The 14,853-nt window shown below is 40.5% G+C and overlaps 1 protein-coding gene across 8 annotated transcripts in view; it reads left to right on the forward strand.

The window, feature by feature from the left end:
• Positions 1-14,853, forward strand: part of LOC116046821 (transcription factor SOX-6-like) — a 114,140-nt gene that overhangs the window by 42,814 nt on the left and 56,473 nt on the right. Inside the window, exon 1 of one of the 8 annotated variants that reach the window (XM_036002837.1) lies at positions 1,348-1,369. The exons of the other annotated variants lie outside the window; for them this stretch is intronic. The gene's annotated coding sequence lies outside the window, so the exon portion shown is untranslated. Of the gene's footprint in view, positions 1-1,347; positions 1,370-14,853 lie in introns of those variants that run through there. 8 annotated transcript variants of the gene reach the window in all.

Below are 14,853 nucleotides of genomic sequence, written 5' to 3' on the forward strand. Positions count from 1 at the left end.
ACAACTGACAGATCCTTTTGCTCGTTAGATCACAATATCAATCAGTGAAAACACAGGTTTCCCTTTCTCCTCGGCTCCTCTGATCTACACCACTAACAGGGAAGCGCTGGAGTCTCCCAGCATGCCTCAGCCTGCCCCCTTCTCACCCCACAGCAAGCCAGATCTAAAACCATCTAACACCCCTCTTTACTGTTATGTGCACATAGTAATCATGATGATATCAGAGGAGTGCTTTATCTCTCTCATTTAAAGGTTTTACTTTGTTATTGATACAGTAAAGTGGGCCAGAATGGGACAGCCAGAGGCAGAATACAGCACACAGTGTCTTTAGTTGAAAGACAGGTAGCTTTGCCTCTTATCTACAGTACGGAAACCGGTTTGAAAGGAAAAAACTTGTGTGTGAGCATGTTCAAATGTGTTGTGACATCCTCCTGTCAAATCAAAGGGGACATGGGTGAAAGAAAATGCTGGGGGACAACTTTTAAGAGTGTGTCTTATTTTCATTTTTTTTCCATCACGTGTAGGTTTCCCATTCTCTCCCATCCAACTACTAACCGGGCTCAACCCTACTAAGCTTCTGAATCTGCTTCTTTTTAATCTCATGCCGGTTTCTGCACACAGTCAGTCAGTTCAAATCAAATGTTCCTGTTTGATGCAGTTTGTTCTAAAATAATCCATCAAAGTGAACAAAAATAAAGCTTCAAAATAAACACAAAAAAATAACTGGAAACCATATAAGAAAACATATATAGAAATAATTTAAAAAGATGCACTTTTCTTTGGAGTCTGTCCTGGTTAGTGTCTAAAAAAAGACAAGCTCTAGTTGTGCATAAGTTCAAAAATATTCAGCAGCCGATTTTACACACAGATACATCAGCAGCACCACGGTTCTTTCTTAAATACAGCCTGAAACATTTCATCCAATGATGCCCAAAGATGACTCAGATTTCCTGCACATTTTCCCTCTACTTTGGAAAATAAGGAAGAAAAAAACCCCAGCTTGCTATTGAGTTTGTCTCTTCCTTTGCTAATTAGCTGCTATCCCCGAGGACTAGTGGCATTGATCCCGCTGCAAACACTCAGCAAAGACCAAGACAAACAAGATAAACATGTGCAATATAACCAGGCACACTGAATCATGCAGTGTTTAGCATGAATAATAACTGTAAGTGTTCATGTGAATTGATGTGATCCTTGAAGATGCATTGTAAAAATGTCTTTCATGCACTGCTGTGGTAATGCATTTCATTTTGAGCCTAATGTAAGCCTACATAATGGAGGTTGACAGATTTTCCCCCCCCCCACTAATGAGTTTAGTTCAAATGAGAGGAGGTGATCAATAGATGGCTGAGGCTGAATGTTTCATTAGGTGAGTTCTTCTTCAGTTCCATTCAAAACTGTTGAGCGATAAAGCTACACACCTTTTTTCTCTTTCTCATTTGTTCATTTTGTTGAAATAATCACAACTTGTTCTCCTTCACTTTAATATGATGATGGGATTGCTGTTTCTCTTTCTGTCCTTGAACCTTTGAAATCACTTTTGGCACATTTTTGGAATCCCTCTTCAACAGGCAACCTTGCTCACATGCTGATTTAAAGCTTGTGTGTCACTGGTAAAGGCAAAGCATTCCAAATTCATAAGCTGTCAGTTTGTTTTTCTTTGTGACAGGTATGTAATGCACACAGGAGTGCAAGGCCAACCTGCTAAATAGGCTTATATACTGATTCCTGATGTGGCACACACGGTGACGGATCACTTAAAGTGCTCATATTATGGTTTTGGGCTTTTCCCCTTACCTTTATTGTGTCATATATCTTTTTTGTGCATGTTATAGGTTTACAAAGTGAAAAAGCCCAAAGTCCACCCCAAAGGGACTTACCATCTCCAACAGAAAACACTGTTCACAAACTGCTCCAAACAGCTCTGTTGTAGTCCAGCCTTTACTTCTGTGACGAACGTGCGTCACTTTGTAACACGCGTTATAATGCTCGCCTAGCTGCTAGCGTGGCACGCCCTCATACTCTGCTTCTGACTGGCTAGTAGTCCTTACCTAGGTACTGAGCATGTGCGACTCCCAACAAAGAGAAAATAGAAGTGAGAGGTCTCACTCTGTAGCTAAAACAGAGAGCTCAACACACAGGGTGAAAAGAGGAGCTGCAGCAATGTGCAGTACAACAAAAATATGTTTTTTGAAAATTAAACCATGTAAACCTATTCTGATATAACCTCTAAATACAATTATGAACCTGAAAATGAGCATAATATGAGCACTTTAAAGCTCCACAAGTGTATTCCAAGTTGTTTTTTTCTGACTCGTCAGTGCCATGTGTTCACTTAGACTGACACTTTAAACATGGCCTATCATCACAACTCAAACGGTAAGAACATTAAAGGCTGAACAATGCCGTCCCTTGCCTTGTCCTCCACCTCCCGCTGAAAGGAGTTCAGTCAGCTGAGCTCTCCCAGGTTAGATTGGCTGTATGATCAAATAGAACAGAGCCTATTAGCCACCAAGGGCTCACTTAGCCTAACATGGCTGACCTCTCTGTGCACTGTAGCCCTGAGCTGAAGTGTGGATGATGTCGTTGTTAGCCTCCGCGCTGCGCTCACCCCCTGTCGGCACGCTGTTAGCCGCCCGCTACTCAGAGGAGCCCTAAGTGCCTGTGACAGTTCTAATGAATAGACATCGCCTCACTTTGCAGCGTAGGAGAGTTTTTTTTCACCCAACTGCCGCCTCAGCTTTTAAAAGCTTTATCAAGACGTCTTTAAGATTGTGTATTACCACACAGCTGGTTGCTGCAAATACGTCCTTTCTGCCTTTCAGAACACACAAGCCAAGAGGATGAAGGTCTGACATTTTTTGCGTTCATGTTGAAAAAATGTGTAAATGTGCCTGCATTGTGTGAATGCTTAGATACAAATACTTCATACAAAAGTTCTTCAACTTCGTTTTCAACTAATAGACTGGTTACTGAATATAATGTTAAAGGCCAGCCTGAGGGAACATCAGAAGAGAAAATGTGGGTACCAGACATGCTGTGGAATGGAAACACTCCTCCATCCTCTGTCATTTTTTAGCTAGAGGATAATAGAGAGGATACGAAATAAAAGTCTGTAAAACGAGAAACAAGAGAAATAACCCAAACAGCAACCTGTCTCTTAACATTGATGGGTGCCTCGTTAGCAATCATTTATCTGAATTCACCTGTCCCTGAGCCCTCAATGCAAAAAGGGAAAAAGCAGTCAGGAGTGGACACATTTATCTGAATGCCAAACCAAACCATTCTGGGATGCTGCCCGATGGACATTAAACCCAGTGAAGTGTGCAATCAAGCTCCCTCAGTTTTGATGACTGAATTATCATTATCTGTATTGTTGTGTTCCCGGGGACCGACCCGCTGTTAACGGGACCTGGCATGGGCAAGTTACCGTCGTGCCAACTTCGTCAGCCATCTAATGTGCCCAGAGCAGCTCTGGAGCCTGGCAAACACTTAACATCACTCTAATCCCTGCTCACACCAGAGCATGTATGAATTACTGTGCAATTCACGTGTTTCATTTGCAAATGAGATCGAGATCTCAATTACCACTACACTGTACTGCTGCAAAGAAGCAAAGCGGACACCTGTGTGTGACTAATTTATGAATTCAACTAAAGTACGTAAATTGGACACGAGTTATGTGTCAGGAGATATCTTCCATGATATAAGAACAACACATCTGCTGTTGTCTGAGATGAAAGCATGTAGACTGACTGGATACAACGAGGCTTCAAGTCAGGCAGTGTACAACTCATAGATTTGATGCGACATTGCTCTCTTATGTTTTTGTTATGATCACGGGACATTCACGGTGTTGACAGGCAGTCAGAGACTGTTTGACAGTTACCCATCAGTCTGACGAGGCATTGGTCTCCGAGATTTGTCCACAATATAATAAAGAAAATCTTGTACAGATCCCAAAACACACAGTTGTTAAAAGAAAAAAACTGCAGAGTTAGTTGCTACCTCAAGGCACACACTATGTATTCATAAAAGCCCAGACTAATGATACTGTTTCATATTTGTGAACACCACCCACTGCCCCTCCCATCATATGGAAATGGCCAACACCGCAACTTCCAATCTGGCATTAGTGGCAACATGATGCATTTCTGGGATCCAACAAACCTGGCTTTCTTTTCATATGTCATCATGACTGTCTTGAACTGATTAATTTTTGCGGAAACCTGAACTCATAATTAAGTGCAAAACACTAAGCCATTTTCCATTTTTGTCTGCACAATGTCAGCAATGCACGATTAAAGAGTCTGTTAACATGTTTTCTCAATCAACTTCTTATGATGAGAAATGAGTTCTTATGTCAACTGAAATAAAAAAACTTTTTTGTAAAAAAAATATAAATAAATAAAAATAAAGACAATATTTTAATCAAAGTCGGATGAGAGTTACTACTCTTCGCTTGTAGTGGCAGACCATTGTCACTCAAATCTGATCAAACACACCCACACAGTCCAGATGAAGCAGATTACCTGAGTTTTAAGGTGTTAAACTCTTTATTTATACATTTTTATTTATTTATTTATTCTTTTTTTTCAAAATTTGAAAAGTTATAATATAGTAAGTAATTTAGGGGGGCTTTAAAACCTTGTGGTTTACTTAGAGTCAAAGCCATTGCGTCTTAACTATATTTAACAAATAAATTGCACCACGAACTACATGTTAAGTATAATCAATATACAGTAAAGGGAAAAAAGTTTTCAGTTCACTGACTGTATCCTCCACACCAACACTGCCTTGTGACCTCTGGCAGCTTCTGCTGCAGCAACTGTTTTATGAGCCTTATCCTTGTACTATGTGTTTAAGCCTGTGTTGTCCAGTTTGAAGGAGTCTGCACTGTGTCTTGAGTTGAGGCCAGGCCAGAGCTGGGCAACCCAATCACCCATATAATGGCTTCCACAGCTGGAAGAGGAGGTCAGAGCGAGGCCAAGCCTTCCTCTAACCCTGCTTCTCTTTAACAATAGAGACATTCTGCCAGGCTTCGCTTTGTTCTCTCTCACTGCTGAAAGCCTGTTTCAACATCTCTGCTGTTACCGCCATTCAAACTGTGGAAAGTATGTCCTCTTCTGGAGGGGGACTAGTTAGTTGGCGAGTTGGGAGTGATGTGTACTAATGCGCATCCTCGACTTGTGTACCTCTGTGTATTCAGCATTAACACCTGTGCAGAGGTGGAAAGAGTACAAACATATTCTACTTAAGTAAAAGTACTATTACTTTGCTGAACTTTTACTTAAGTATAAGTAAAATTACCAGTATAAAAATCTACTCAAGTAAAAGTAAAAAAGTAGCTCATTTAAAGCTGCTAGTTCGGTCTCTCTGGGGAAAAACTGCTTAGACTGCATAAAAAAGCCGTTGCCTTTCTTGCACTTGAAGCCGAAGTGGTCGCTCAAATATGGCCAGGGGTTCACTTCATTTCCTTCGAGTTCAACTTCAGCAGAAATTAACAGGGTTTTGCTTTTAGCTTGTTCTGCACCACTGGTGTCTGACTTGTATGTCTCCATCCTTCTTGTGATTTTAGTGCCAGTGAACACAAACTGGCGCTGCCCATCCTGCCCATCATTCACTGCAGTAGTTTCCGGTGCACAATTGTTTCCTTGCATTTTTTTTTTTACAATGTAACAGATGTGATTTAAAATGCAGTGAAGTACAATACTTCAAACTAAATATACTTAAGCAAAAGTAAAAGTACAGATTTAAAAAAAAAAAAAACTACTTTAAAAAATAGAAGTACAGAAAAAAACTACTCAATTACAGTAACGTGAGTAATTGTAATTCGTTACTCTCTACTTCTGCACCTGTGCTGCAAATGTTCGGTGACGCGTTACCCGAAATAAAACATTAGCTGTGATGATTCTTTTTCTTATAGGGAAGCAAACTGACCTTTTCTTCAATTAACAGCTTAGCTACTAGCCCAGGCCTGTCAGTAACACTGTTTGAAGGTTAAATCATCCGTAGGCTTTTTTAACTAAGCTGCAGATGAAGCTATAGTGCATGACCAAACTTCGAACTTAAGCAAGCCCTGTGTGCCTGACCAGTTTGTGTGTGATTGTGTGTGTGAGGGCTTATGGATTCATACACTCAGGTGGAAGTAGTTGTGATGACAGCTTAACAGGCGAGTGGGGTCGGCCCCAAGAGTTAAGCTTATTGGCTAATTAACAAGGGCTTGGCTCTGGCACTATGTTTGCCTTCCTCTAAGGGATTGGCAGCTTGAGCTGTTATTGTGTGCAGGTATGGGATTTGTCTGTGTGTGTGTGTGTGTGTGTGTGTGTGTGTGTGTATGTGTGTGTGTGTGCGTGCGTGCGTGCGTGTGTGTGGATTAGCATTTAGGACACTGGTGTATAAAACACTGTCACAACTTGCCATATTAGGAGCAACAGGGCAGCACTGTGTATGTAGAAAGGCTGTATTTGTTCCAAACATAAACTTCCTTTTTAATCTACTTTTGTATATGCCTGTGTTTGGTGGTCAGTGCTGCTCTCCTCGGCTCTGCCAACAGGCCGACTCCCCCTGGACAACTTGTGGTTGGTTTCAATCTCTTCCTCTGTAATTGATAGGGATCTCTTTACTAATGATCAGCCACAGCATGTGGGTCTTGACTACAAATACAGTCAGTGGGATATGCCTGGTAGCCCTCTTCTGCTCAGTTTGGCAGCAGGCCAGCCAGCATATGGTACGAGCGCATGCAATGTGGTTTGCCGGAACAGTTTTGAATGTCGTCCAAAAGAATCAGATTAAATAGAGATTTTATCAAGTCCTCCTTTTTTACTAGAATTTCAGTTAAATGCCAAATTGTTCACCTGATAATTTCGCATCTGGCGAAGGCCGACATGTTATAACTGTAGGCTAATGAAAAAACAAGATACTGCCTGTGTCAACGCCAAGACAGATCATGTTTGATGCCATTGGAGTGTGTTTGACACAGCTCTTCAAAGAGGTTGACTGTGATCAAAACTGTTTGTCTCTATTGAACCGTCACACACACACATGGCTTTGATATACAGTACGCTGCATCTCTAATTAAGTTGTCCAAAAATGTTGTTTTCTCTGAAACAAGAAGGACAAACATCTGCCCAAATTGGTTAAAAACATTCAAGTTGTTAACAACATGATTTGATATTTGAGAATATTTTTAGTCTTTTTTGAAAATACAGTAAATAGGGATCACTATTTTCTATCATTATTTAAAAAATATATCTGTGAATTTATCTGTTTTTTTTGGATATTAAAACAAAAATATAATAATAAAAATAATGTAAAAAAAAAAATAGAAATACCATTAGCAGCACAAATAATATATCATCATATAAATTCATCTAAAGGACGCTGGTGCATAATCAGAACATCTTTTGCATTTTCATGTTCTAATAGTGGATGCATGCCCTAAACTGTAAACCCAGCTTTACTGTAAACTATGGTGAACATTGTCATCTGGATGAAGGAAACACTGAAAATCGCTTCTAAATGGTCTTCTCTTTAAACATCTAGGTATTTTTCACATGTAAAAACCAAAAAAGTACACTAAAAGTGTAAGTGAAAGTGTACTGATCTCATTTTAAGTCTGAAATCAGGTCAGATGTAAAAAGTAAAAGTTGCATTGCCACAGATGATATAAAGAACTGATGCTTATTCTCCCTTTCCCATCTCATCCTGCCTACATTTTCTGATATGGAGGTGTCGAACAATATTGGGTTAGGGGGGGCGGTTTCGGTTTCAGATGTCCATGTTGGATCTACTTTCCTTTTTTCCCTCTTGATCAGCTGTGGAACGGTTGTCGACTCACCATTGGCCCCCATGCTGATATTTGGCTCCCTGACCCCTCCATCTCTCCTCTCTGACCTAAACCACAGGGTCCACCCACATCAGCTCCCCCGAGGGCCCGACTCAAAACAACGATTCCATTGTCTCTGAACCACACATCGCGCTGTGTGTACGTCTGTCGGTGTGTGCTAAGTAGGCTAGGGTTTCATATATCATGCCTAAAGTGGAACCAGAAGCTCGGGTCTTGAACTGGTGTTTTGGAAGCGTGTGTTTGACAAAGAAGCAATTTTGCACCCTGGACTTGAGTGCACTCAAGTTCCAGTTGTTTTGTTTTATTTAAAAGTAGAGACGTTCAAATTTGTATAATCTTAAACTACACCCATATCTTGATAGCTGAAGAACCATTGAAGGGTGTCTCAGTTTATTGATTTCGTTTTTTTTTCTCTGCATCACAAATTGCAGCATGCCACAAAGTTTTGTTCCATTCAAATTGAATACAAGGATTTCACAAAATAGATTCTCTTTGTATTCAAAGACCCATAAAATGCTGCTCTTAGAGAAAAAAGCTAATTTCTATTCATAAACAGACCGTTAACTTGAAACAACTTGAAACCCTGAAAAAATGTGAGAGGACAAATTAAATACTGCCATTAACCAGTGAATAGATGTTTTTTTTTTTTTTTTTTTACATTTTCAATTTATTAAACCCAAAGTAACCTCGTTGCTGCTGTTGCGGTGCATCATACGCCTAAGCTTGTACCGGTTTTAAAGCTCATTAGTCACTCTTGCTTGATTGTTCTCCACCTCTTACACAAAGAGCTGACGTAAAGAAGTTAAAAAATATCTGAGAAATGTTGGGGCTTTTATTCCTGCTTAAAATGAGTGATAGTTAAGAACTGAAATCAGCCAGTGATAAGATGTGTTGTCCGTCCAAGTGATGCCAAATCAGCCGAAATCAGGCTTTTTTTAAGTCAGAGATTTTTAATTCCTGCAGCTCCGTCAGTGCAGAGTGTAGTTGGTGTGACATAATAACTAACGTGCTTTCCTAACATTCAGACCGTGGACTACAGTGGTTGTTGATATCAGTGCTGTACAGTAATGCAGGACAGACCTGACTACTCTGGCTGCACAGCTGGGATCAGCAGCTGGGCTTTTCTAATATTAAACTCACACCTTCAGTAGAAACACTATCCTTTGTCTAATTCATGGCTGCAGGGTTTCAACTGGGCGCCTTTAGCAGCGCCGCCACATTATATCACATAAAGTACTTACACTTACACTGCTGGGAGGGAGTAGGCTACTTTGTGAGTATTTTTAGCTGTGGTGGCCCCAGTTGGAATCAAAGCCCCACCCAGGTAAAGTTGGGGCCTGACTTAATTCTCTAAGCTGCAGGTGAAGTAAAATATAGTAATTCAGTTTTTGTAAAGGTCAAAGGTCAGTGCAAGGGTTTAGGTTGTGTGCCATGTAAATTTATACCCATAACCGCTATTAGGTGATCTTCAGGCTGCTTCTGAATTGTGTTTCTTTCTGTCAGAAAAGGAGACCAAAATGCTGAAATCATTTTCTCAATTGCTTTTTATAACAAATTCTTAAGTTGAAGGAATATTTTATTGTGACAAAACTATAGATGAGTTGTTGCTGTAGAACGCATTATAAATTCACATGTATTAAAGCACTGCTTTACCTTTGCTCAATTATCTAAGCTTCAGCTTCAGGTCCATCTCTGGTCACTCAACAAATAAAAACATAGTACTGCCATTTTGTAGATTTCATATCAACTGAAATGATACCCATAAATGCTTTCAGATGATCTACAGGCTGCTTTTGTATCACAGTTTTCGTCAGGACAGGAGGCAAAAATGCAACCGTAGTTGCATTAACTCACTCCAACATGCTCTGGGAAAAATAAGGATTTTGATCATCCATTAATTGCTAAAGTCATTTTTGAACAGTTTCCAGCTTCTCCAATTTGAATAATTCTCTTAGTCTTCCATGACAGTGAACTGAATATCTTTGAGTTTTTGGTTTCGCAAAATTATAATGGCCATTTTTCACCAACCTGTCGAACCGAGTTAAAATTCGGCAGAGTAATTGATAATAAAAAATCTTTGTTGCAGCCCACTTTTATCACTTTTTACTACATAGTCTTAATTCACAAATTTTGCTGCATCTATTTTAAAAAACTTTATTTTTAAATTGAAGAATTAAAGTTTATCCTATGGGTGCACTCATCATAAATCAACCTGGATTAGAGCATCAGTTTACCATCAAAGTTGTGGTTGCAGTGCACGCAAAGCTAACATATGGCTCCTACAGGTGGCCTGCTCTGTTGGAGTAGGTTGGGTATATCACTGAGCAGCAAAAGAAGAAGAATGTGTGTGTGTGTGTGTGTGTGTGTGTGTGTGTGTGTAATTGTGTGAAGGGGATGAAATATGAAAAGAGGGTTACACAGGGCTACTATCCCTCAAAACCCCCCTTCCCCCAGCTAGGAGGATCCGGCTGCTTTCTCAGGCCATGTTCTGTGACAAGAGAGTCTGGGTGTCATCTGACGGATGAAAATAGTGTGTTTGAAATGTACACCGTGCTAACACGGAGCCAGGCTAACCACTTTGCAGTTTAATGATTTTACAATACTGAGCGAGCAGTGATAGGCCATTGAAAGTGTGTGTGTGTGTGTATGTGTGTGTGTGTGTGTGTGTGTGTGTGTGTGTGTGTGTGTGTTTGTGTGTGTTATAAAGTCTGTGCAATTACATGTCTCAGCAGTGTGCTGGCATTCTTTAATCAGCGTGTGTGGTGTGCATGTATGTTCAAGTGCTTCAGAGTGCACCAGTGTTCTCATATCAGTGTATGTGTGTGTGTGTGTGTGTGTGTGTGTGTGTGTGTGTGTGTGCATGCGTGCGTTTGTGTATCTTTTTCCTCCTCTTGGCTGGCCTGTCTCCTCATGTTTGGACATATGTTGAGTTTTATTTCACTGAGACATCAATCCTGCTGGCCAGCTGTTAGGACAGCTGCTCTCTCTGTGCCTCTCTTGCTGTATTCATTCTGTCAGCCGCTCTCGTTCTATCTCTCTCGGTATCTTTCTTCCTATCTGTCTGTTTCTGTCGATCTGCCTCTCTTCCTCTTTTTCTTTACTGTAATATCGCTGTCTTCCTTCCTGTCTTTGTTTCTGTTGGTTTCTGTCTTATTATACTTTCTATCTTTTCGGTCGCTCTCTATCCTGTTCTTTCTTTCTTTCTTTCCTCTCTCTCTGATGCTGTGGGGTCTGCAGCTGAAGTCACACCACTGACATAAATTTGGAAGTGCAAAGTGTAGCTGTCAGCTTCCATTTACACACGTTCAGTAGTGACGTTAAGACACAAAATGTTTTTTTCAGCTGTGGGTGACTCAACATCAGGCACCCACTAAAACATAGGCCTTTGTTATTTTTAACATTAACAAATTTTTCAGATTAATGTTTTTTTCTCTTTACCTTGGCGTTTTGACTGCAGATTTACAGTAAGAGTTCCTGAGCTTTGGCAACTGTACATTTTGTGTGTGTGTGTGTGTGTGTGTGTGTGTGTGTGTGTGTGTGTGTGTGTGTGTGTGTGTGCGCGCGTGTGTGAGTGTGTGTGTGTGAGAGCGAGTAAAAGAGATGCTATGTTTCCATCTAAATGTCAAGTGAATTTGAAGGGAACTTTTGAAGTGTCATCAAATATAAAATGTGAATTAAATATACTTCTATAAAGGAAACAAACTGACTTCTCAAATGTAGACCCACTGCATGTCAGAAAACAAATGGAAAGTTTCTCTCAAGAATTGTTACTGTTCTGTTGCGTATTTAAATTATGGTCAAATTTCACACTTTCCCCTGAAGTCAAACACAGAAAAATATATCTAGCTAATGACCATACCAACCACTATGAGACTTGAAGAAAAGAAACAACATGTCTGATATTTCACAGAGGGTGTGATGACATTTTCCTGACATGTCTAGACATTTTTCAGATGCTGTTCAATGAGATTCAATAAGTAAACATTAAATGACAGACAGCTGGAGAACTTCCGAGGCTTGGATGGACATTCAACTTGCTGTTGAATCGTCAGTTCATATGCATAGACATATCGAATTCTTTGATAACAAGTCAAAGATACAAGCATGTTTAAGAAAAAGTAAGGAATAGTTCGACATTTTGGGGAATACACTTTCTGGGCTCAATGACTTTCTGGAGTCTTGTCATCACTGTGAGGTTGCCGCCAGGAAAACTCCAGGAAGTCACTGGCTAAGAAATAGTTCTAGCATGTAAGTTCCCGTAAAAGCACAAATTGTAGTTTACATTATGGTTTATATGTGGATTAAAACACCAAAATATAATGTGTTAATTAGTGAGCTTTAGAGGTGCTAGTAGGCAGATGTCTTTTTTACTTTAGCAAGAGTTAAGCTAGCTGTTTCCCCTTGCATCCAGCCTTTATGCTAAGCTAATTGCCTGTTGGCTCTATAGCTTCATATTTAGCGTGAAGACATGACTCTTATTAACTCTTGGCAACCAAATAAACACATTTCCTAAACTATTTATTTAACTCCCAACTCCCATTTCATCTAAAAAGGTTTGTTAAAAAACATTAAGTCAGCTAGCTTAAAATCTGTTTGTTGCATTGCTAGCAGCTAGTGGAAGCCAGAGATTACACTTGCAGTTACTTGAGAAAGCATTCAGCAATTTAAAACAAGTTCACTTTCAGAGTCGGAGTCAATTGCGGATGAATTTGGCAGTTATGGTGACAAATGATAAAGTGTTTTGAATTTGCTACAACTCTGACTTGCACGCTCAAGTTTACTGTATTATTTAGAGCCATCAGCGATACCAAACTGGAGGAAAATATCATGATTTCTCAAAAATGAAGTTAAGATAAGTAAAAGTTGTGGCCATAACGTAAATCTCGTTACCTATACTACTTATACTATATACCACCACCACCACTGTTTAGACGGTTTCTAAGTTGAGTTTATTCAAAACAAAACCTGAGAATATACTCCCTCTGTGCTCTATTAAGGACATTACACAAGTTCATTCCATGAAAAAACGTTTTAATACATGGAAACAGAGAGAGAGTAAAAGACAGAAGGGGGGAAAAAGAGGGAGACTCAGTCCGAGTGGAAGCCTGTGGCACACTGTGTTGTTCTTGGCAGTGGCTGTTTGGGAGTGTTGATGCTTGCCTGGCACACAAACACACACACACACACACACACACACACACACACACACACACACACACACATACACAAACAGTGGGTTGCCTGTGGCTCATGTAAAACACCCAAAACACTGTCTCTTGGCAGGTTGGCGTGGGGACAGGTGATAAAACTGTGTTTACCTGAAACACTCGCCAGCTCACTGGCTGCCTCGGCGTTGATTTACTACGACTCTCTCGCTCTCTCTCTCTCTCTCTCTCTCTCTCTCTCTCTCTCTCTCTCTCTCTCTCTTATCCACTTCTTATCTCCTTCACCTTCCTTCTGTCTCTCCTTTACTTAATTTTATTGCTCACTCATCCCTTCTCTCTGTCTCTCCTCCCTGTCTTTCCCCGCTGGTGTGTTTACAACTCTGATCAGTCAGGGCCAAGGGTTAGATAAAGTATCAAGCCCAATACAACAGTTTAAAATAATAGAAATAAAACACTTTTATCATTGGTATCCAATATCATTTACAGTATAGGGTTTGGCAAGAGCTTTCTCATTTTGTCCTTACTAATTCTAAAGTAGCTCTCCTCTTTCCTCTTCATTTTCTTACTTCCCTGCCATTTCTAAGCTCTCTCTATCGTCCTTCCATTCAAGCTCATACAACTCTCTCTACTTACAGAAGATGAATCGAGCGTCTTCTGCATCTTGCTCATGAACTCACCTTCAACTCAAGTCGTCTGTCCTACTTCCCTCTTCTCCTATGTCTCTCCCAGTTTTTTCTTTTCATCTACCCTTCCTTCTCTCCTCACCCCATTCATCCTCCCTCTCCCTCCTCTTCCTTAAACCATCCATCTTCTGCATTTCTCCTCCACTTGATAAAGGAGTTGGTGTTCGGACAGCAAGGAATTTTTATCCACCCTCCAATCTAAACAGCACTTGATCCCTAACTCGGTCGCTGGGACAGATAGAAAGCCATTTAGGGTAAAACATCTCCCTCTTATCCTCTTTTATTCCTCTCTTCTGATTCTCTTTCTCTTTTCCTCCCCACTTACACCTCATCCCTCCCATCCCCCACTCTCTATGTCTCTGTGTCTGATCTGTTTATCGGTATGGGGGGTATAAATTGTGCATCAGAGTACACATGCAGTTGACTTATGCAGATGTATCTTGGAGTTACAGGTTGTATCTTCCTCTCTAAGTGCTCCCATAAATTGTGCTCCCTAATTTTGTTTTATAAGAGGCCTGCTAAACGAGAGAACATCGGCGCCTTTAGGTCTTGGGATGAGAAAAAAAAAAGCTTCTCATCCTGACCCCATGCTCCAGCTTCCCTCTTTACTGGCTGTAAATATCACCCATTGAACCAAATGTACACAAATACATATCCAGTGGAGCCACTTGTCCAATACATCTATGAAAAATTGGGTGGATTCCATTGTCCTGAGGGTGGGGACATTGTAATTACCTTATTTTGCTGCTATGTGGACCATCTGTCTGGAAATACCCACTGTTTTTTTCCCCAAATATGGGAAATCACCATTATTATTGTAGTTTTTAAGTTGTTTCTTTGTCTTGTAGCTGCCTGACCCCCCCCCCCCCCCGTTTACATTGATCCCATGTGATCTGGACGGCTGCATTAGCTTATTTACAACAATCATAATCCGACTGTAAACATGCAAGGCTTTAATGGACTCAACAAGGAAGTTATGCTCGGCCTGCGGACGGCATCTCTTGACCACACAATGGGCCCATACGCATAAACATTAAGCCATTCACAATAGGCCATGTGCCCTTATGAATGCCTATAGCGCCTTTTGTCAGGATAAAGGCACCACAAATAAGCTATTGTCTGACTTAACCATTCTAAATCAGGCAAGCCCTTAGGC

This window comes from Sander lucioperca, chromosome 7, assembly GCF_008315115.2.
Source record: "Sander lucioperca isolate FBNREF2018 chromosome 7, SLUC_FBN_1.2, whole genome shotgun sequence".
NCBI classification, from domain to species: Eukaryota; Metazoa; Chordata; class Actinopteri; order Perciformes; family Percidae; genus Sander; species Sander lucioperca.